We start from the raw sequence: 24,797 nt of genomic DNA on the forward strand, positions 1-24,797 counted from the left end.
AAATAAAAGTGCTGTTATATTTCTTTTGTTATTTGTTAAAAACAATTCCCTAAGGTTTTCTAGGTTTTCTTTTAAGAATAAGTTTTACACTCAAGATTTAAAAAATGTGCACTGAAGATTCAAATACTTTTCAAATTAAAAATGGAAAATTTGGCGATAACATTTGGCAAAATCTGCAAGGAGTTTATATGTTTTCCCCATTTTGTGTGGGTTTTCTTCTGGTTTTCAAGCACATTTTGGCAGGTTTTTAGCACCCCCCAAAAATGTAATATTGATAATGGCTTATGGATATGTGAATATGGCTTTGGTAGGGTGATTAGATTGTTAGTTAAAGGGACAATTATCGACTTGACGATGGACTTTAATATGCTGCATATTATTACATACTTATATGTGTATTATATATATATATTATAAGAAGATTTAAAAAAATATAATAACATAACATAATAAATAGTAAATAATTAACAACAAACATAATTATTTAATGTAAAAAAAAGGTAATAAAATAACAATATAAATTTATAGGCCCTTAAATATTTCACAAACACCAGTTATGATGTAAATTATTCTGTCAACTAACCCACACAGACAGCATTGTTTTATACTGTTTTGTTTTAAGAAAGACCTTGAGATAACAGCAGGAAATTGAAGCATTCCTATTGCTGCAGAAAATGTTTGCAAGATATCTTGTAAACAATGTACAGATCATTGGTAAGCTGTACAGTTTCAGTATGCAGAACACAAAAAAGAGAATAAAAGAAAGTAGGAGGAAAATGTTAAATTTAGTGTCCCATAACTTCTATTAACCAGGGTGAATATATTGTTTTATGAAGTTGGGGTGTCAGAAGAATTACAACATATATCAAAGAAACTGTTTTTATTGTAAATATTCAATCATTATAGTATATGTGACTTATAGGAACTGATATTAAAACACAGTTTAAATCAAATATTCTACAACCTCTTTGTTTTAATAATCCAAGACAGGTCTCCCAAAGTAAATAGAAACATTTTAAGTCGTATTCTTGTACACAGTATTCTCTAAATATATGTAATTCAATAAATCTATTCTATTTATTAAAGCTGAACTTTTTGAAAAGTGACATTTGGGTGCCACCCTATACATTTATGATCCACTGTTTATTGGAGAAGAATGTAATAGAGAATATTCATTCTTTTGCAGACAAGGATTGGCTGACACCATCAGTATGGATCATAACAATTTTAAATATGGTGTTGCACTACTAAAGAATTTAGGAGATTGACAACTGTGCTGGTATTTTTATATTCAGAGAATATTACTTAATCCATCCGCAGACTTCTCCCCAGTTCCGGTATGGATAAATGATCACATGAAGCTGCTGCTATTCTCCAATCATGTTGTTTCCTTTCATTCTGAAGTCATCACATGCAGCGTTGGATCAGTTGCCTCCACTGGTCATGGCACATATTGCATTGTATGTGATGGTTTTGCATGCCCACCTAAAAATAAGGTAAAGCGCTGGCTGCCATAGGTCCAGGGAACAAATTAGGTATCCCTCTCTATTACGTGCCCCCAGAATAGCCAAGCATTATCCTGGATCTTTTGATGACACACACAAGTCATGGTTAGCGTGGTGGCTAGCACTCTTGCCTTTGCAGCACCAAATTCTCAGGATAGTATCTCAATCAGGATAGTATCTGTAGGAGTTTGCATGTGCTTCCTGTATTTCTGTGGATTTCCTCCAGGCACTCCGGTTCCCTCCTACATCCCAAAAACATGCAGTTAGGTTAACTGGCTTCCTCCACAAAATTGTCCTATACTGTTCCAATGACTTATGAGGCTCTGTGGGACAGTTATAGATAACAATGTGGACTTTGTAAAGCGCTGAGTAATATGTTGGTAATATATGATATATATAAATAGAAAGTAATAATAGTTCTTGGTAAGAAGCATAATTTAGCTTTAATCAATAGAGATAGGTGTCATGCACAGAGAGACAGGACCACTAGGGGGGTTATGGCTTACGTGGAGGTGGTGTGGGCCGTGGGAGAGGCCAAGGGCAGAGTCTATGCAGTAACCAAGTCTTCTCCAGAGCCTCTGATGGTGAAGATGTTGGGAGGCTGGTTACTGCCAGGTCGTGGTTCCACCAAGGTGGGCAAATCACGGTACCAAATCACAAAGCAGAAAAATATTTGAAGAAGGCCGGGGTCCAGCCAGGCAGCAAGCAAGAGAGATCAGGTCACACGCCAAGGGTCAATTGCCAGGGATCGAGGAGACAGACACTAGTGACATGGGCCACTGAGGGAACAGGGAACACAGGAAACACTGGAAGCAACAGGAGGAACAGGTGACTCAGGGATATCCACAGAGAGACAGGAACACTGGAACAGCACAGGTAAGTTGGCTGAGAACCAACAGACTGGATAACAAGGGGTTAACACAGGAGCTGGACAGAGGAAACACTGAATTAAGCAATAGTGGAGACACGTTGTACAAACACAGAGTGCAGTGTGTGAGCTAGCTAAATAGTCAGAGATGGTCAAGAGGCTATTTTCTGATTTGCCAGCAGATTGGATGGAACTAATAAAGCTTGGAAACAGAGACATGCCCAGCGTCAGAACTGCCCGCATGCGCAAGCGAGAGGCGTCTGCGCTTTAGTGAGGAAGAGGTAAGTGTGACAATAGGAATAAGATTTCCAATATTTTGTGGTTATTGATGTTGCTATAGTCCATAGTTTCCCAATGGGGGTGGTACCGGTGGGCGCTAAAAAAATCTAAAGGAGCATTTTTGTCCAAGACAAATTAAGGAGGCATTGAGGACCAGCTGCCTCCCCCTTGGGCAATACGCACAAGCATCCCTCTCCCTGTGTGCTTCCAAGCTCCTCCTCCTCTGTTTATTTCACAGCCATGGCTCAATAGTGCACTGTTATTGGTGGGGGCAGATAGACAGGTGTCCTATGAGATAATCCTACCCTTGGAATGCGTACTACCAGCTGATTGGGCGTGTACAATAACTTCACAATCAGCTGTGTCTGATTGCATCTCCTATCTTTTTCAAAGGATTCTGCTTCAATGTGAGCTCCCGGAGAGTGGGCGTGTTCTATAGCAGCCGTTCGCCAACCGGTGGTCCGGGAGAAAATTTTGGTGGTCCGCAGCTCTGGCTGGTGCGCCCCTGAGTGGGGTCAGGGGAAGGGCTCCGCTGGGGAGACACAACGGTCTGACCCGCAGACCATGTCTCCTGTAAAGATCACAGGCTCAGGGAAGTGGGCAGGATGTGTCTCTGCACACAACCCGCCCACTCTCCCATCACAGGCTTAGATCTGCAATAGGGGAGTGGGCAGGGATCTGGCATCATGAAATCACTATGAGGGAGGTTTCTCCCCCTATGAGTGACACCCGGCCCCCCGCACATGCGTGGTCCGGAGCTGGCTGTTCTATAGACCTTCGAAGATCAGCTGTGCCTGCTCCCCACTCACATTGCAAATAATCCTATTCTTTGTACACCAGCAGCACTGAGCTGCTGTCATTACCCCAATGTATGAACCTTCATATCTCCCAAACTGATTGTTGTACAAACGTGAAATTTTCAGGGTACACGGGATAATAAACTTAATTTCAGCCCCCTGAACATACCAAGTTGCCAGATACAGGGTCTCAAACATAAAATCCTAATAACAATCAGGGATCTTTTCTCATTAAAGTGGAACCAAAGTAAAAATGAAAAAAATGGCACCCTTACGTGTGCAGATCCAAGCCTCCTGTGTAATAATGACAGAAGGGGAGGGGCTTTGCCTTTTTGTTTTTTTTTTAAAAAAGGTATTTAATGAAAAAAAAAGGGTTATCCACCCTTCTATGTAAAGTAAAAAATGGTGTGATTGGCTATTTCAAGACCAGGCAATATGCATTGAGATTACATAATATGGGACTTCCGGAGGCCACTTCCATTTATTAAGCATTAGGGTCCCGCCAATTGTCTGTGAACTGTGGTGCCTCAAATATAAATTGCCTCTCTCACCAAACTTTTAGGATGCGTTCAGACTTAGCTCTGCTCTGCGATTACCCTTTCCTCGTGCTATGGAACCCTGCCTGGACTCAAATCTGCAGGCACTGTGAAGGACTGAGTGGCTGGCGGGGTGCCTGTTACTGCTGGACACTTGTCACCCAGCTCATCTCATTAATAATATTACTTTCATTTTTTTTAATATACTGTATATTTGAGAAATACACCAATATTGTTAATATGTTCTAATTAAATAATTTAAAAAATCTGTCTTTGTTTTTCAACATATAGTATAGTAAAATTCACCCAAGGGGGGCGCTATTGAATCATTCCTTGAAAAAGTGGTCTATTCGGCTTGCCCCTACTTTCTGCTCATTTAAATGAGGACTCAAAACCCATTTTTTTAAACTTGCCTACTCGTCTTCTTCTGTCCTTTTGAAACCATCACTTCTTCCCACCACTACATATCTCCCCTCCTATTGTGTATAAATTCCCCCACCTACTAGATTGTAAGATCTTCGGGGCAGGGTCCTCTCCTCCTCCTGTATCACTGTTTGTATTTGTCTGTCATTTGCAACCCCTATTTAATGTACAGCGCTGCATAATATGTTGGCGCTTTATAAATCTCATTTAATAATAACAATAATAATAATAATAATGGCGTACACGGTAAATACTCTGTCATTTATTACCTTTAAGTTCTATTGGAGTTCATATTTAAAAATGTACCTCTTAATATTCTGTGGTGTTACCAGCTATTGCTCTGACAAGAGTTCAGTAACTCAATAACACTGACAGTGTTTATTTAGAACAGATTTCCTGCATAGTACTGTTAAATATTTCAGTAGAAACCACTGTTTGTTTGAAAATTTCCCTGCTTGACCTGAGACATCAGATTTAATTCAGGAATAATACAGCTTTACTTATTCTTTTCACAACACAAATCCACCTCTAAGCATTTGCACAGCACCCCTTCAATATCTCTGGTGCAGACATTAAACTGCAATGTTAGCTCCGCAGGTAGGACGAGCACCACTTTCAAAGTTTTCTTCTAGTGTAATCTTCATGGCTAAGTGGATATTCCCTTCTGCTTTCCTGCCTCCAGGTGCTTTTTGAAATTCTAAAGTCGGTTTCAGCTAATGCAAGACTTATCTCCTGCGTACTTAAATGAAATCGGCTTTGGTTCTTTGCCTTCCTGTATTTCCCGTTAGCTTTGGTGAGTAAAGTGTATCTCTAACACTGCTCGTTACAGCTTTGGTAATGCCCAAATGTTACCTGTAGAATCAAAAATTACAATAAGGCAATGTTCAGAGTAGTGGTTTTTGCAATCGCAATTTTGAGTGGTCTTTTAAAAACCATTAAAAACGGCTTGCCAAAAATTGATAACATGGCTAAAACTTTTTTAATGCTTTTTTCTATTGTTGTCTGTGTTTCTGCTCTTCACTCTTACTATTTGTCCTGGTTACTACTGTCACTGATGTCAAACAAAAGTGAGGGAAATTCAGACTCAATCAAAAAAGAGGCAAATTTGACAAATTATACACTTGTTGCAGTGACAATTGTCTAAAAGAAAAAAATCCCTTTCCTCTCATTAAACGTTCTTTTACTTTTTGCTGTGGATCCAGGACAGAAAGTAAAGAGAAGTCTTCCTAATGAGAAAAAAAAAACTGAAGGGGATGTTTGATGTTTAAACATGTATCTGATTAGTTAATTATAGGTTCACCAACTTTCCCCATTGGGTAAACACAAATCCAGTGCTTACAATGGCTGAGAGCCCATTGATAAGGTTTAGAACTACAGGGTATTGCACTACCATTGGCTGGCAGTTGCTGGGTGGGTGGGACCCATGACAACCACCAGCCAATAGAAGTTCTACCAAATGTTTCCCTTAATAGGCAATACTACAGTACAAGACATATACATTCATATGTAAATGTTTACGTGGATGTGCTCTTTCTACACATCTTAAGCTACAACTATAAAATCTCAGGCGAAAATCATCTGACAATATGTACAGTGGTACTCAATGTCTTTCATCAATCATCCACGATGGATTGATGAACAATGATTGTGCATTGCAAAAGAGGAGACCACACAGGGATGATGCTCTGTTGTCCCCCCCCCTCCTCTCTCTATAGAACTGAATGACGATGTGTGTACATTGAGCACAAAAGATTATTTCCAGTGATAACCATCTGACCTCCATTGGACATCTGTATGGGGCTTTATACAGTGTGATGTTTTCTGACATATATAACTAAAGTCTTGTGACCCCAGTGACCCCTTCCTGCCCAGGCAAAATTTCAGAACATGTTAAAGTGTTAAACCAGCCAGGCTGGACATAATAATTTTTATAAGATAACATCACAATGTGTTTCAGGTAAAATGAGTGAAGATCAAAGGATTTTCATGGTTAGGACTAGTTCCATGTAATGAAATGACCCATCACAACCCATCAGGAATTTGCACACCTGGAAGTTCTAGCCCGGGGCAGAGTCAGGGGGATTTCATGTTTACAATTATAATCAAGGAACTTGTAAAAATGGGAGTTTAAAACTGAACTCGCAAAAGACTAAAAACACATAAATTGCACATATGAGAATTGTTTTACATTTCAAGGAGTTTGTATTTTTGTAATTTGTAATTTGTACAGCTCTGCCACACATCACAGCTGTGTCTGACGGGACAGGAGATCTGATTGTTTTTTCTGCTACAGGGGCGGATTTCCTATTCAGGTGAACCTGGAGGAAATGCAACAGCTGACCAATTGTAACAGGCCAATTTTTGATGATCAATGAAAATTAAAGGATTTCTGATTGGATATTTTATTGGTTTTAATATGTGAAAAGCATTAGAAAGGACAGAATCGAGTGTACTTATACATTGCTTTAGGGATTCCAACTGATTATTGTTTGGATTATCGATCAGATCTGTCAAATGTCAAATAATGGTGGATCTGCTCATGTGTGCTAGACATTACAACCTCCCCCTTATCTCCCACCATCATCTCTCTGCTGCTCTGCCCTCTTCTGCTATCAGCATGTTTAGAGCATATATATATATAAATATATACAATTGCAATTTATATATAATGTTTTATTTTGTTTGCTAGGGTGACACAAAGGAAAGCCAATAACGTACTAAATTTATGTTAAATAATACCACATGCATATATGGAAAATAAACCATCTATAATGTGGCTGTATGTACCACTTTCTGTGCAGCCATTTCTCTATGAATTGCTGTCAGTGCCCCTGCCCCTCCTCCATCCATTTATTGTTAGTATATGGTTTGCTGAATACAATGACAAATCTGTGCCATGTTCTCACCATCCCTGTAGGTCACATAGTGCTAATGTATGATGGATACATGGTGAATTTGTAAAGTAGAATCTCATGTCACAGTAAGCACTATCTTCAGTGTTCTATCACTTTCTTTATTAGTTATAGCACCAAAGAGGGTCATAAAAAGGGAGATAACCCTATAGCCATCATCTGAATTTCAGTTAAGGCTTCAGCTTTAGGTTGACGTACAGCTATATAGAAAAAAAAACCTTTTCCAATCTGATGTTTACCAGCTTCCAAAAACGAGTTTCTACAAAGAATAGTAAAATACTATACATCATTGTTACATAATTACTATCTATGTTTCTATCACTATTGATAAGGTTTGGGTTAGCTGCCACCATGGGTTCGGGGCAAACACCTAAGAACTAGGGATGATCGAGAATGCCTCTGACAGTCTTGATTGGAGGAACATGATTGGAGATTTTCCATTGAGAGGGCATATGAGTTCATTAGTACACCTGCGATCATGGCTGATTGGAGGCACGTGATTGGAGATTCCCCATTGAGAGGGCATATGAGTTCATTAGTACACCTGCGATCATGGCTGATTGGGGGCACGTGCCTGCGATCATGGCTGATTGGAGGCACGTGCCTCCAATCAGCTATGACCGCAGGTTCCCACAGTCCAGGTTCCCACGCTCCCTGGGCTGTACTTATCATTGATAAGTACAGCGCAGGGAGCGTGGGAACCTGCAGTCACAGCTGATTGGAGGCAAGTGCTTCCAATCAGCTGTGACCGCTGGCGTACTACTCATATGACCGCTCAATGGACCTCTCGCTTGCTCATCCCTACTAAGAACTTGCACAGCGTACCGAAAGCTTGACAACTTGCTGCAAGAAATTAGAACACCAATAATGCAGTGTGTAGTCATTTTAAGGAATAGATCACACATCTTATCTATAAAAGTGTCTGTTCACAACAGCCATATTGTAAATGTATTGCTGTTGCTGAGCTTGTTGGCAGTGCCCGGCTATCCTTTGACACAGTCTTCCCTATTTTCTTTTTTAGTGGTGTTGCTAAGATTTAGGTTGGTAGCTGCTGCATCATTACCTACAGTACAGAATGCCAACACAGAAAAAAAATTCCCCATGGTTGCTTGCAATCAAGGTTATAAACTGGGTAGTAATACCATTGTCAATATAAATTTAAATGAGCACTTTCCATGATTGGGGTGGCCCTAGTAAACTTGGATATTCCACATCCAAATTTTTCAGTTCAGCCAAACTAAAGCAAATTTGATAGAGCGGCAAAATTGTTTGTGAACCAAACCCAAACAAATTCACTCATCTCTATCTACAGCTATCAATCAGGTATATTCAATATTTTTAAGTAATATTTGACGTTCTGAATGTAAAATTAGATTAAGATTGTAAACAGTGAGAAGCACTGGCAATCTCATACTGGGGCAGGCTATAATAATGTATGTGCATTATCTCTAATGGATCATTAGTCCTTAGGATTCACCAAGTCCATGCAATTCTAAAATCCCCAGCAATATTACCATACCAACTGGAAAAACAAAAACAATTGTTGTATGCCTCCTGACACTGGGTCACTGCACATTTAAATATATAGTACATGAAAAAAATTAAACAGCAGAAATATATTTCCCATTGTTCATTGCTTATCACTCTGCCTTTGACACAATCTAATTTTTATTTGGCTGCCTGAAAATACACTTTGGGGGTAAATATTATTTTAAGTCTATCTGACAAAGTATGTGCATTAGGAATGAGTATTGTTTGATTTGTTTTCTAATTTATTATACACCTTGGGGCCAGTTTCCTTTTTTATTGCATGTATACTATAGGGACAATTATCATTTTTTATGTTTCCTCACAAAATGTACATTTTGGGGACAGTTATGCAGTTATCTCCAGAATGTCAGTTTAGATGTTATCACTTTGATTTACGTCTTATAATTAAGAACAAAATAAGCTTTTTTGGCTCTGGTTAGGGGACATATTTGTAAAGCGGTGGGTAGTTCATTGACCAGACATATTTGTAAAGCGGTGGGTAATTCATTGACCAGACTAATACCCGTGAATTATTCCTAGTATTTAAAATACATTTGGTCTGAAGATTCTCTGTATATTTATGGATTGGAGAACACATAAAGCCCAAAATATAAATTTATTGCCCCCTATCGATTTGGAAAATATATCCTTGATACCCTTCCACTGGATAAGTGCAAAAAAATACAAAAAGTATTGTGCTCATTGGGGACGAGCAAGAATGCCTCCGACATTCTCGCAAAGTTTTCCTCGAACTTCCGATGGGTCTGTGAAATTTTGGCGAATCGATTTTGCTGACCCATTGGAAGATTGAGGACATCATTAAAGGATGATTCCCATGGCTGCATTCATTCATGATGAGCACAGCCGCGGTACCCCTGTGTTCCTGGATAGCGAATCTCTATCCAAGAACACACACTACAGGGCTGCAAGAGTAATCAGGGGAGCGGAGCTGACAGCAAGATTGCTCTTGCAGGTCCCAAAAAATTTGATCTCGAATTTACACAGGCTGTTTTTGCTTACATGTTCGGTAAGCGAGAACGGCCCGATTCGCCGCAAAATTGAATTTTAAAATTTCACTTGCTCATCTCTAGTGTTAATCAAATACAAGGGCTTATGTGATTGGTCAAACAAAATCCATTTCATTTTATAAATAACACATGCCTGCAATGGAAAATATGTTTACTATGTTTCTTAAGGTCCTGAATTTGAAAATGACATCCATTTTTCTCATAACGTAAGGTTTTCCCACAAATCACTATATTCATTTTGCCAAATGCAATATTCCCTGACAGTCTGTACTGTACTCCCACAGGGTTTTTAGATCTTTTCTTACCAAAATGACTGAATGTTTTTGTTGCTTTTTTAAGCAGCAGTCATGGGAGAGCAATAAGTAAGACGTATGAATCCATGCAAAGACAGTGCTGAAACTAAATTGTGCTATCATGAATATGGCTACTTGAGGTTGTCGCACTTCACCTGCCAGTTTTTGTTAGATATGTGGGAAATATCTTGTGAAAAAACAGCATCAGGAACATCACTGACTTTGTTAGGATAGTTTATTTTGCATATTTTGGAGTAAGACTTGGTGATCAGGACAAGTCCTGGGCTCTTCATAAAATCTGTTTCGATAGTGGTCCCAAGGTGAAAAAAAAACTGTTGGCTTTGGTGTGCCTATGCTCCTGACATCTGCAAAATGATGAAAGATATACCGTTTAAGACAAAAATGGAGGAGAAGAAAAAAAAAGCCTGGCTTTTGTTGAAGGAAGTGGTCACAAAATTCCTTGGTAACAATACGAACCCAAACCCTGAGGCCATTGGTAAAAACATACGGTCAAAAGAACTGGGATGTTCATAGACCCTCAAGCTGCATTTTGTTCTCTCTTTTGCACTACTTCCCGGAGAACTTGGGTGTAGTGAGCAAAGAGCAAAGCAAGTGGTTCCATCAGGATGTTAAAGAAATGGAAGGGAGGTACCAGGGTTGGTTGGGTGCTACAGCAAGAAACTGGGGACAACAAACATAAAAGGAGAAGCACCAGGAGAAGAAGGAATACATCCTATAAATAAAGATTTAATAAACTCCTATTGGTGATCGGAGCAATTTTTTATCGATCGTCTCCTTGCATTTTGTAGAAAAACCTTATGTGATGGGAAAAATGGATGTTATTTTTAAACTAGGCACCCCAAAAAACATAAGGAACAGCTAAAATATTGAGGACAATTTTCAAGTCATTGAAATTTACAGGCCTGTGTAATTTTAGCATTTTATTTTGGACAACTTACTGGCAATTACATTTCTTCTTTTGTTTTAAAATTTTAGATCTAGAGGTCTACATGTCCAAAAGAGTGCTAAGGCTCAGATACTTTTAAGAGCCCTCTGAAATGATCCCATTCACAGACATATGATACCATTTATCTACATTTTTTTTCAAAAGTCCTTTTAGTTCCAATATCCTTAGGGCATCATAATCAGATGTTGAGTGGAATGCAAATTATGTTTTGCTGGGTGTTGTGAGTAATAGAAAAGGAAGGACATTTTAAAAATGTGAAACTAAATCTTTCCTCTCTGAATATTTTGGTAAAAAATAGCTCCAGAAACCAAGCAGTAATGTCAAGAAATGAGGAAAGACACAAATATGTTTTCTATATACAGAAACACAATGTAAAATATGTGAACACTTTGATAAATATTTTAAACATGTCTGAAAAAAAATACCTTTCTATAGACACAGCATACCTAGCTAGATATCCTTACTATATATATATATATATATATATATATATACTATTACTATATATATATGTTCTATATATATATATATCTATTTTGCTTTATCCCCTGCTGCAATTTATTGCTCAAATGCAGGGTATTGTACAGTTTGCATCTAAAGGCATATCTGACATACCATTTTCATCATAGACTATCCTGTATAGTGACTATCCCTCTCCTTAATTGGACTCCTCGGCCATCAACATGTCGCCATCAGGTTTCAATGGGTAAATGGTGGATGGTCATCAACCGGCTTCAACTGTCCCTATTATTTTCCTATGGGCAGCCGTGGAACAATAACAGTCTGCATCCAGCAGTCCTGGGAACAGACTAACGTAGAGTTTGTTGGAGTTGTTGTGTCACTTGGGTTGGTGTAACCTTGTGTGATAAATAATGGTGTCATATTCCTCAATATGGATTTCCTCCTGTAACAGATCAAAAAGAATCCTTAGTGAAGATACACTTTTAAAAAAATTGACAATAGGTGACAAAAGAGATGAGGTGTTAGAAACAAATACTTCTGTTCTCTGTTGAAGTCCATAGCATAATCCACCTAATTATACTCTACAGTATTAAAAAGTCCTAAAAAATCATCTCATGACATGTATTCTGATAATGAGTATTTTTTTTCTGTATTCTTGTCCACCTGTTCCAAGCACTGAACATTAGGGATGAACGAGAATGCATCTGGCATTCCAGCAATCTTTTTTTTAAATTTTTTTTTGAAAATTGTTGAAAATTCGAGCTTGTTTGGCGAATTTACACCGGCCATTCTTGCTTACAATTTCGGTAAGCGAGAACGGCCGAATTAGCCATGAGATCGAGTTTTTAAGACTTGCTTGCTCATCCCTACTGAACATCTGCCTGAGCAAAAATTGTGCTTCTATGCCACAGCCTTGTATGATGGATATACCTGTCTGCTTCCAGCCAAATCCTTTTATCCATTTAGGAACACTTCTTTTCTCTTTGCTACCTATATCTGCCCTGTATTCTTGCTATTCTTTTGGTTTGCGCACTCATCCTAATTTTGTGAAAAAGTCGGCTCTTATCAGTGTTAAGATCCTTTGTGCCGTGACTTAGTAGCACGGGGTATCTTGCTTCCCTAGAAACACCTTAATGATAATACCCTTTCACAGAAGCTCCAGCTCTTGTGCCATGTGGCTATATTATTAAAACGTACTACCTAAATGTACTGTTAGAGACAACCTGAGGTCTGCTATGTGTACAGGGCAATTTTTCAACTGTATAACTAACAAACAACAGAAACCAGAGATTATTTCCTGTCTTCTGAACTATACTCTAACTCTGATTTCCCCAAACACTACCATCCCAAACAGCACTCTACAGTCCTCCTAATTCATTGGGCCTGATTTATTAAAGCTCTCCAAGGCTGGAGAAGATACAGTTTCATCAGTGAAGCTAGGTTATCTAGAAAACCTGGAATAGATCTAGTCTAAGATTACTAGCAAATAGCAAATAACTTTTAGGAAATCCATTTCAGGTTTGCTGGACCTTCCAGCTTCACTGATGAAAGTGTATCCTCTCCAACATTGCATACAGAAAAATTCCAGCCCATGGGTACAACTGCTCTAAATACAAACCTGACTTGGAGCGGGGGGGGGGGACTGCTGATCCCCCACAGAAAAAGGCCCTTACCAAATTTTCTTCCCCTCTGAAATTAGTGTCTTCTAAGCCAGTAAAAATCCCACTGTGTGCATCATGAGTCCTAAACAGCCACCACAACCATTACAGACAGTGGGACCACCTGAAACAGCTTTGTGTGCCCTCCTTGCCCTAGTACTGGCACAGAGGAGCTAACTACTTTCAAAACAGAATCATTTCACGCAGCTTCCTGTGGCCGCATCATATTGATTATCCCACATTGGCACCATAAATAGGTAGAGGTCGTCTAAGGAGCAGAAGACCAATCAATGCTGGTGCTTCTTTATGGGCCCTCAGGCCTCTTTAAGACTTTCGGAGTTAGAAGGGGGTGGTATGATAGCTAAACACTTGACAGGGAGTTTGGAATAAAGTTTGATAAATGGTTACCCAGTGAGGACTGATGAGTCCTTGGTCTTAGCATATGCACTTGCATATACTAACAATACAAAGGTCCTTGTTCAGGTGTGCCAGGTGCATAGACTATTTTTCTTTTCAGTTAACAATTTGTGATTACCAGAAGGACTTGCTTGCTTTTTCTATTACTATACTCGAGTTTCTGATGGAATTGTAAATTATTGCATATACTGGAATTTGGAAGTGGTGCAGCAATTGTAAATTGTGTTCTTCAGAAGAAAAGAGCAAACATAATACTCTGGAAGGAGTGAATGGCTCTTCACGTAGGAGTGGTCTTTTATTGTAAATCTCCTTTTACTGTGTTCTGCAGTGGATAGGATTTTCAAATTCACCAGTGCCAAGCAGGTGGCGGGACTGAATAACAATCAACTCAATAATTGCAGACACTTCACCCAAAGCCAGAGTAGACAATAAATAAAACAGGATCGCTAGCAATCCTAGTAAGCTGCTTACACAACACAGATGCACAACCCTATTTACTTGAAAAGCAATGTAAGAGATGCAGCTCTAAGCAATTCCCTTGCACAGAAAAATATGAGTTCTCTGTCTGCTTAGGGAATAACTATCAGGAGGTATAGATTCAATGTAGCCCACAATGTACATTTGCATTTGCTATTATATGCAGAAAGATGCACATCCTGCTTTATTGTGGGTTGCTTGCCGCAAATGAGTTCTGTTCCTCTACTTAAATTTCATAGATGTATGTAGCAATAATATTTTGGTCATCATCTTTAAATATATAACTCTATTTTCTTATATTTTCCCCTAAACGAATGCAGAATGGAGTCCTGTCTTTATTGAAATGTGTACAGCAATTCACTGCCGGAATCCATTACGGTTATTACTGTGATTAAAAAACAATCAAACATAATCTTAGCAGCAGTGCCACTAGTATCTTGAAATGCAAGCTCTAAAAGACTCCCTTAAAAAAAATAAAGGAAGAGACAATACAGAATTCCAATTCACTAAGCTGTCAGGGATGAGCAGCAAGCAGAAGGATTGAATAATGGTAATTAAAGCCCACACACATAAGAGAATAAGGCTTAGATATTTGGATTAGAACAAATCATTGCTTTGTACCATATGTCCTATTAGGATGCTGACTTCCTTTATACTTTAGTGGTATGCTCCTGATAAGCTTGCAAACACCTGGCAAAGGGATCAGTTTGACAAATACATCTATTGTTTTGTAATTTTGTATGTCTGCTCACTAAGACTGGATATGCAGTAGTTGTATGTTCACTTGCTTGGCTGGACTGGGATGATGTTCTTTCCGGATGTGGCAGGTATGCTGACTTCTTATGCTAAGCGGCGTATCCTTCTGAGGACAGCAATGAGGCAGGTAAGTAAGGTTTTTAAAGAGACAGATGATGTCTCTTTTGCAATAAAGCCCTGCCTGATTATACATTTTGAAAGTGGAAGTTTAAAACTGAACTGGGGCCCTCCCTTCACTATTGCACTGTTGTACAGGTTCTTCCCCTCTACTATAATTGCTTGTTCTGATTTCACAGCACACTGTGAGCTGCTTGCAGTATGAATTAGAAGCTGCAGCCTCATTACTTTGCTGCAGGACTTCTAGCTTTCCTCCTTTTTTTTTTTTTTTTACTCCCCAGGCTAATTGTCCATAGGCTGCTGCTTTATTCAGTCATGGAGGTTCAACATCACATTATATTATTATTATTTTTATTCATAAACAGGATTTATATAGCGCCAACATATTATGCAGCGCTGTACATTAAATAGGAGTTACAAATGACAGACGAATATAGTGGGTGACACAGGAGGAGAGGACCCTACCCCAAAGAGCTTACAATCTAGGAGGTGGGGGAAGTAACACACAATAGAACGGAAGATGTGGGTGTTATAGATGTGGGTGTCACATGTGGGTGTTACGGCAGCTTCCTGTTTTTGGTAACTTATGTAGGGCACCCTGTCGTACCCACATATCATGATCTGCCATAATTGCATTGAGAAATGCCAAGAACTATAAATGATATCATTGGAACTAAAATAATGTAGAAACAGTTTTATTTAATATATCATTACCATGATAATTAGGGGTGAAAAAATAACCAAGGATAGCAAACTATAACCTGGTTATATTTTAGCTCTAAATTGTTTTCTTCCAATGTAATAATTATTTAAAGCCAAATATAGTATTTTTGGTCAGCTTGTTAGACTGCAGATAAGTTAAAGTATGTGCATGATGACCAATATTTCCTGCAATCATGAAGAGCTCTCTGCAGCAATTTACAGAGAGATATCTGCAGGACACTGCGTTTCCACACCGGGCCAGCATTTTATAAATGTCTATTTAAATGGAGGCACAGCAGTAACACTGCGGGTCCAGCTGATAGCGGTATCTGCTGATGGTAATAAACAGGCCTCATAGGGTGACTATAGTAATATAGTGTCATCCATAAACATGTTTATGTTGGATGGAATTACCTTAAGGGACTGCCCATTTCTAATAAATTAATATTTGTAAGTTTGTTCCAGCAGAACTGGCATGTTTCCCAGTAACAGGCCAGAGTATAAAGCATGGGCATGGTGACTTTAGGCACTGCTCATTGAGAAATGTATACTAGTTCTCTGCAAAAAATATTTTCAGAAAAAAATGCAAACGTTGCTTGGTGGGGCTCGAGTTGAGTGCTTCGTTCATTGAGCTATGATAGCACTGCACAGCCTTTGCTCTACCAGAATACTGATTTGTGGACAGCAGGACTAATTTATCTAAGCTCTCTCTTTATCTAAGATTGGAGAAGAAAGACTATCATGTGTGAACCTGAGTGATCCAAAATAGCAAATGATTTTAGGAAATCCATTCCAATTTTGTTGGAGAAACTAGGTTCTCCCATAATAGCGTATCTTCTCCCATCCTGGAGAGCTTTGATAAATCAGACCCAGTGTGTCTATGGCATGTGAACAGTGTTTATGAGCAGAAGGGACATTAATGGAGCACATCATGTAGAAGAGAGATTTCAAGCATGGATCCCTTGTAAATAGTATAGTCAAAAGCTTAGTGATATCTTTACACAGACCATACCATTTATGCTAGCTAGCACCAAATACTTTGTAGAATTTACATTTATACAAATGTCTATTTAAAATATATACTTATACTATATATATACTAGAGAGAGTCAAAGTACTAGTTTCAGAACGTGTATATATATCTTACCTATACTTCCTCTACATCCCTCTGTACTTTGCTTTATGGAAACCTTTTTGCAGTTGTGTTGGAACAAATAGGGATGGGGTTATGTTGGTGGTGGCAACTGCCTTTGGTGTGAATGGTTGTTTTCATTTTTTGGAAGGTAAAACCTCCTTTTGGTGATTTATGCATTTGTCTTGCCAGAGAAGGACAATTTTGGCCTTGGGGTTCATAGCCAAATGCTCATTTTATATTAGATTGATGTTCCAGCATTACATAGCATTGTATTACATAGCATCCTAAAAATGCAATAAAAGTTCATGAAACCTTGTCAGATTCTCTAATCTGAAGCCGATGAGAATTTATTGATCAGCAGGTATTATTGAATGCATTTCCCATCTTGATGGCAGTCTTAATAGTAAAATATCCCCACCGAATCCCCCAACACAAATATTTTTGGTGCTGGCCCAGGGGGTAAAAGCCCCCTACCCTCCATCCAAGTCCTTCCCTGTGTGCTGTATTCATTACCAGCAGACACCATTTTTTTCCGATTCTTTCCTACTTTAGATTTTGGCACCATGTAAGTGTTTCCTTCATATTCAGTTTTTTTGTGCTTGTCAGTAGCCTGTGAGATGGGATTTGCTTCATTGACATGCCTCGTTGTGCTCCATAGCATTTATATTGTGATAGCCCTTATGTCCTCTGCTGTATTTTCTGGAACCCACCAAATAAGTGTCAAAAATTCATTTTAAAAGGTTTTATATTACTCTGGCTATTTGTATGGTGTATGCCGGCTATCCCAGTTAAACATCAGCTATTGGCACTTGTATAAAAAAACCACAGTCTCACAACCTGTCACAGGAAAAAGACTGCAAGATGGTTGGAAAGCATGGTAACAAGTAAGATTAATTGGGTGCACGCAATATTGATTAAACTGCCAATGACATTCAAAGAGATTTCTATGAACTCTTCTCATGTAAATCCAATTAGGCAGATGGAAAATTAGAAGCACAGCCACTCCTAGCTAATTACAGAAACAAATTCACTGTGTGCTGAAATACAATACTTGTCACTAAAAAGAACTGTTTGTGGTTATCAGAGGATGAATTCTCATATCCAAAAGTCAAAGGATTTACTATGCAACTAATATGGGATATTTGTCATCCGATAAGCCATAAACATATATGTCGCTTCCATGAGTGTGCACATCAGATATGCTGCCTTTATATATCCATGGGGAATATAAAAATGAAAGTCAATTAAAGCTGCCCAAAGGACTCCTGACATATACTATATGTATACCTGTAGATGCAGCAATATCTACATTACCTTGCCTGTATATCTCATGTAATTGGGTAGAAATAAAATCCGTAATAAGAGCATACATTCCCTAGTTGTGTATAAAAATGAAAAATATTTAGTTTTGCCATAACAAATAGATAAGTCCTCAGAGCCATTTAGATACTGTAACTGCACTACTTTATATATTCTAATCTTCTTCCTGTGCTTAGTTTTATGAGCCTGCATATTGCTAGGAAATTGCACTTCTTAATAAATGTTGTAAATTGCTCACTAGAGGGCAGTGTTACACTGATGATAGGGCCACTGGACCTTATAATACTACAAGGCTAATCCAGAATTCTCTCCCTGGGAGCCTTTGCTGATCATTCATGAGAATCAGATACACCATGCTGTTTGGACCACTTGCCTCTAATTTAGCAGGTCACAGTCTGGCACATACATATGTAACCACATGCAAGTTGTCAATATTCATCTGCATTCCCAAATGTTATACTCTTTTCCTATATTATAATTATAGCAGGCAGGCTGCAGACAGATTCAAAATACTGAAGGACAAAAAAAGAAGAAAAAATAACCTTCAACAATCAGAGTATGGGTGAATGGAGACAGTGCTTTAATTTTGCCAAGGCAGACTTTATGGTTTTAAAATGTCAAGCATCTTAGTATACCAAATACATCAAGATAGGCTTTCCTGGTAATGGTAGGGTAGTGGGTTTGCTGCTCCCAGGCACATTTGCTGCTCTGAAATTTGCCACTCAATTGCTGGTGATACAGTGGCTACATCATTATTGGTTTTGACCACTGCAAAGAGTATTTCCCTGCAAAGGCAAACAATATTCCCAGTGATGGATGCACCCAACATTGGGGACCCATTTAAACCTATCTTTGTCTGTCCCCCAATATTGCATATAATGTCCTAATTTTTAAATAGACAGGGCTAAAAAAATTGATTTTCTTTTTTCAGAGGGACCTGTAAATGCAAGGTAAAAGGGGCTTAATTTGCAATGATAATGATCTTAGTAGCATAGTATCAATATTAGGTTTTATCCCAAGTCAAACGGCACTTACTTTTAGGATTGATGTGAATTTGTGGGGACCTGATTTATTAAAACTCTCCAAGGCTGGAGAGGATACACTTTCATCAATGAAGCTGGGTGATCCAGCAAACCAGGATTCAGGATTCAAAACATTTGCTTGGATTCCCGGTTTGCTGGATCACCCAGCTTCACTGATGAAAGTTTATTCTCTCCAGCCTCAGAGAGCTTTGATAAATCAGGCCTAGGATGTCTACTGGGAACATACACTTTATTTTTTAATAAAAATTGAAAGAATTTGCCTTTTTTTATTTTAATAAATTTGTCTTCATTTATTTTTACGGTGTGTTGTTTTTATCGTTATTCTGCCTTTCAAGTACCATTATTTTGGAGCCTACCTGATAAAGGGGGCGTCCAGATTTCAAGGGGTCACCCAAGTTCTATAAAAGGTTGTCTAATAGGGATTTCCATGTCACTTTGTGAATAAAAAGTGTTGAAAAAAAGTAAAAGTGAAAGTGCCAATTGACATGGGACAAAATACATATTGCTTTAGAGGAAATTAACTTTAATTAACAGAAGAAACACATGCTTTTAAAAGGATTTTCCAAGGTAATGCTCCACACACCCCCTTCCCAAAAATGCAGATTTCACCTATGTTGAATTTACTGCTCATCTGTAAGAACTTGACCCTCTCACAGTGAGCTGCAGTTACTGGCAGGGGGAATTGCTCACTTTGGGAAAGGAATGCAAAGTACAATTTTTTTTGTAACACTTTATATCAGAGGTCCTGAACCCCCTGACAGATGGCCCGCAGCTTTGGCTGGTGCACCCACCAGCAAGGTCAGAAGAAGGACCCCACTAGGGGGGCGCACTGGCCAGAGCCGCGGACCATGTTTCCTGGAGACATCACTGCTCAGGCCAGTGGGCAGGTTGTGTCTCTGGACATAACCCGCTAAATCGCTCATCGTAGGCTCAGACCTTTGATGGAGAGTGAGCGGGTTCTGGCGTCATGACGTCACTCTAGGGGAGGTTTCTTCCTCTTTAAGTGACACTCGGCTCCCCCCACATGCGCAGTCCGGAGTCTGTGCATTTAGTGGTCCGCTATGTGCAAAAGGTTGGGGACCACTGCCTTATATGGCTTGTGCAAAATAAAGAAACAACATTTTGGTACTTGCTTAGATTGTCATACTGGAGCCTTTAGTTGGAGTAAAAGGAAAAAAGAAGTAATTAGCTATTTTATAGCCTAATGTTTATGTAGGTGGAGCCTTTAGTTGTAAAACACATTTCTGCCAGTGCCCATCTAAATCTTGTTAAAGAGATTTCCCTATACATAGCACAGGAAGTATGAGTTAGTCTTTCTAAAGTGAGGTAAATCTCATCCAAAGTCTCATTCAGACTCAGGTTTTACCGCTCAAAAATGCTTGCAATAAACAGTTTACTTTGGACCGAATAGGTCTGTTCATGCTCCTTTATTTGACAGGCGGCAGGAGGCAGCAGCATTTCCATACGGTTATCTGGAGGCTTACAGCAGCGTCCAGGGGTGGTTTGCCACCTCTGCCATCTCCATAGACTTGAATGGAAAGTATTTAAATACACCTAAGTTTATTTGAACTAAGCTAAAAACAGCCAAAATGCCTAAACAAGGAGTGCAAATTCCTGCATTAGTGTTTGCAAATGCCAGCCAAAAAACTGAAAACAATCCTGGACACCTAGCTGTGCACTGTAGACATCTAGGGTAGATAATGCCCACATTTGTTCCTGCAGAAACAGATGTCCCTGTTGAATGTTTTGCCTGTTCTGGTGGCAATGCAAACTTTTTGAGTTTTTGACACTTTGGGTCCCAGGACATGGACAGCAATACAACATCTCAATTATGTATCGTCCTGTCCTGTACTGACTCCTCAAACAACTAATATTGAAAGTACTTCCAATTTGAATGTCAACTTTCCTGCTAAATGTCAGTTATCACTCAGTTATCTGGTCATTTGTTCCTCACTTAGTTTAGCATCTCCTCTCTTTTTCTTCTTAGCAACTCAAGGCTCACACCACTCTAACAAACATAAAAAAGAAGCCAAGCTGACCTGCTAACTTCAATACATTGTATAAATTAAATTAAAGTGTCAACAATAGAAATGTAGTCAGGTGGGGAATGGTAATCCCATGGGGCCCTTCTCTATATTAGGCCCAAACAATCTGTGTGCTGCTGTGCTGTGAGTATAGCAGCAAGTTTATACATGTATTATAGTGTACTGAATGCACTATAAAGGTTCTATGATTCTCCATAGGATTGATTGAAATTGTAGAGCATATGCCAAGGCCCAGCTGGGAAAATCTTGATGAACAGCTGTTTGGCAACAATGAAGACGCACATCCGATCCTTATTGTTAAAAAACTGCGAGGAGAGCTAGAGTTGTCTGTGGCTTTATAATAATTGCAGTCCTAGCCCACATTTGTGGTTTTCTGTAAGCCTGTTCCATGGTTCATTGACCTGTTTTTAAGTCCAGCTGCAGAAATGTTCATGTACTTGTTGCAAGTCTGCAGAATGATCATACAATGTGGACAAATCTTACAACCACAATATCTATCTATGGCTAGCCTTCATATCACACTAACAGGATTGAGGTCATATATACAGAGTTTAAATCAATACCAAAATTGATTAAATCCAAAGTCACACAGCTCGACTCCAAACACACGTTCACAGAGAATTACAGCAGTTTGTCACAACCAGAAATGGGTTTATACAGACAGAAGCTTGCTGATATGACAAGAAACAGGATCACAGGGAAAGAGCCAGAATTGGATTCTAGTGGAATGGAGTGACCCGTAATGCTGACAACATATTTGATATTTGAGATAGATTCACTGATAAATTTAACATAAAACAATTATTTAGGACAACATTACCAGAAAACAGGGTACTACTGAACGTTGGTAAATCCATATATCATTTGAACATTGATTGGGAATTCTATTCCTTCCCTGCTCTGATTACTTGATATTAGTCAGAGCAGAAGGGTTGGCATTGATTCGGGGAAGAATGTCCCTGATTGATAGGTGCACATTGGTAACCAGGTGAAAGATCGATAACTAGGAGATATTGATCATTGACCTGGTCATACATCTATCAACCACTGCATAGCCAGTATAAGTATAAATTAGACTAAGCCACCATAAAAATGAATATGTAATACATGGAAAGCATCAGTGAAGTCACTGTTATATGGCACTATTTATAATGCTTTATTACTCTAATACTCAGAAAAGTCTTTGGTTTAGTGGCCATGCCAACACATATTAACACCAGTAGAAATCCAGTCTAGTGAAATAATGAGCAACCAAAGGATATATAACTGAAAGAGGCCAAGGAAGATTAGCATAAGATTGAAATCTTATAAACTTTTATAAGATAAAAACCAGTAATACACACACACATATATATATATATATATATATATATATATATATATTAATATATATATATATATATATATATATATGAGTGATCAGAAGGGGAATACGGTATGAATGGCACATGAGTGATCAGAAGGGGAATACGGTATGAATGGCACATGAGTGATCAGAAGGGGAATAATCTTTTAGAATCTTTTTTTTCTAGATTTTCCTCCTTTAAAATTGGGTGGGTCTTATATTCCGGAGCGTCTTATACAGCGAAAAATACAGTATATATATAAATATATATATATATATATATATATATATATATATATATATATATATAAATATATGCAGTTATTTCTTTTTGTATATAAAAGCACAGCTTGCTCCAGAAGTTAATGAATGTTTAGGTTCCATAAAGTTTTTTTTGCTTTGTTGTTTTGCTTTGTTTGTGATTAGCTTGCAGTGAGGATTTTATACAGTAACTGACACCACATTGACTAATAATATGTTGAGACAAACTTGTCCCAGAACAAACATGTCCCAGAACATTTTAATAATTGCACTTAATAAAATAATGTACTGTAATATTCCAACTTACATATAAATTCTACTTAAGAACAAACCATACAGTCCCTATCTCGTATGTAACCTGGGGACTACCTGTGTATATATTTATATTTAATTATTTAATGTCAGTTGCTGAGGCCACACAATGCTTAAGCAAACTTGTTGTCATTTTATAGGTTGAGTTCAGATCTATTTTTAACTGCATGCAAAGTCAAGCTAAATGCTCAAATATAACAATTCAAAGTCAAAATTATAATCATATTTATGAACTGAGGACTTCAAATGGGAAAATTGTCATAGAACTACACTATCCATCTTTGTCAGTTGAACCCAAGACGTGTCATATGCATGTACATATGTTCTTTATTCTGCACATCAATAAATACAGTATTAAAGACAGAGAATTTTTTCTCAGAACATATTTTAGATACATTCCTGGGAAAAAAGATATTGTGTGCTAAAGTGAGCTTTATTTTTCTATGCAGGATAGATTTCCATAGAAATATCACAAGCACTGGACTGAAATGTGCATTATATAGATATGTGGAACACATCTCCATAAAAATGCTATTTCCACCATGTGAAAATGGGCTTTATTTTTCTAAACAGGACAGATATCCACAAAAATGTCACAGGGGTTGAGATAAAATATACTTTTCACAAAAAAGCCAATGGTCTCTTTATAAACAGGTATGCTCCAAACAATAAAAAGTGCACATGAATAATAATCCAACTTCTTGAGTGTCTTGGGTAATACAGTTACCTGTGCGCAGTCCTAGCATTCTGCCAGACTCTCACTGTACATTGCAAGAACGCTTCTTCTGGAATTCCCAATGCATGTTCAACATTATAACAGGCAGAGGAGGAAAACTTGCAGCACTGGATATACCAGGGGGTGGGAGAGTCCCCATAAGACATAAAACTAAGCTTTTCACACTTTAATCATTGCTGAAGTTTTATCCATATCTTTATCGTATCTTATACATCTATGCTCACACTTTCATTTGTAACTGCATTTTCCCCTGATATTTTTATATTTAGAATTGTGTTAAGTACATCATTTGAGAGCATCTAGGAATCTGGCATTTTTTGTTTTATACCTGATTTTCTAAGTAGTTATGTTTTATTTTTTTGGGAGTCCTCATAAATTATTTATAAAGATTATACAGAGTGTTCAATGCACAATATACAAAAGGTGGAGAGAAAAGTCACCCCTTGAAAATATTCATATTTTGTTGCTTTGCAGCCTGAAATAAGGACACACACATAAAAATATAATTTTCCAACAGTATTTACTCAATCCAGTTTATAACATTTTAATAAAAAAAATAAAAACAACAGTTCAGAAAAAAAAAACAGAAACACTTAGATGGGTAAAGGATCACTCCCCTGCATCAGTACTTTGTGGAACAATTTTATGCTTTAATTACAGCCTTGAGTCTGTTGGAAACTTTTCTACCAACTTTGCATATCTAGGCTGTGCATTATTTGCCTACTCTTATTTACAGAACTGTTCAAGCTACTTGTATTGCACTGCAATCTTCAAGTCATTCCACAGATTTCCAATATGTCCAGGATTTGATTAACGCCATGCTAGGACATCCACCTTTTTCTCCTTTAGCCCCCGGGTGGTCAATTGTGCTTT

Source organism: Pyxicephalus adspersus, chromosome 11 (assembly GCF_032062135.1).
Source record: "Pyxicephalus adspersus chromosome 11, UCB_Pads_2.0, whole genome shotgun sequence".
Lineage (NCBI taxonomy): Eukaryota > Metazoa > Chordata > Amphibia > Anura > Pyxicephalidae > Pyxicephalus > Pyxicephalus adspersus.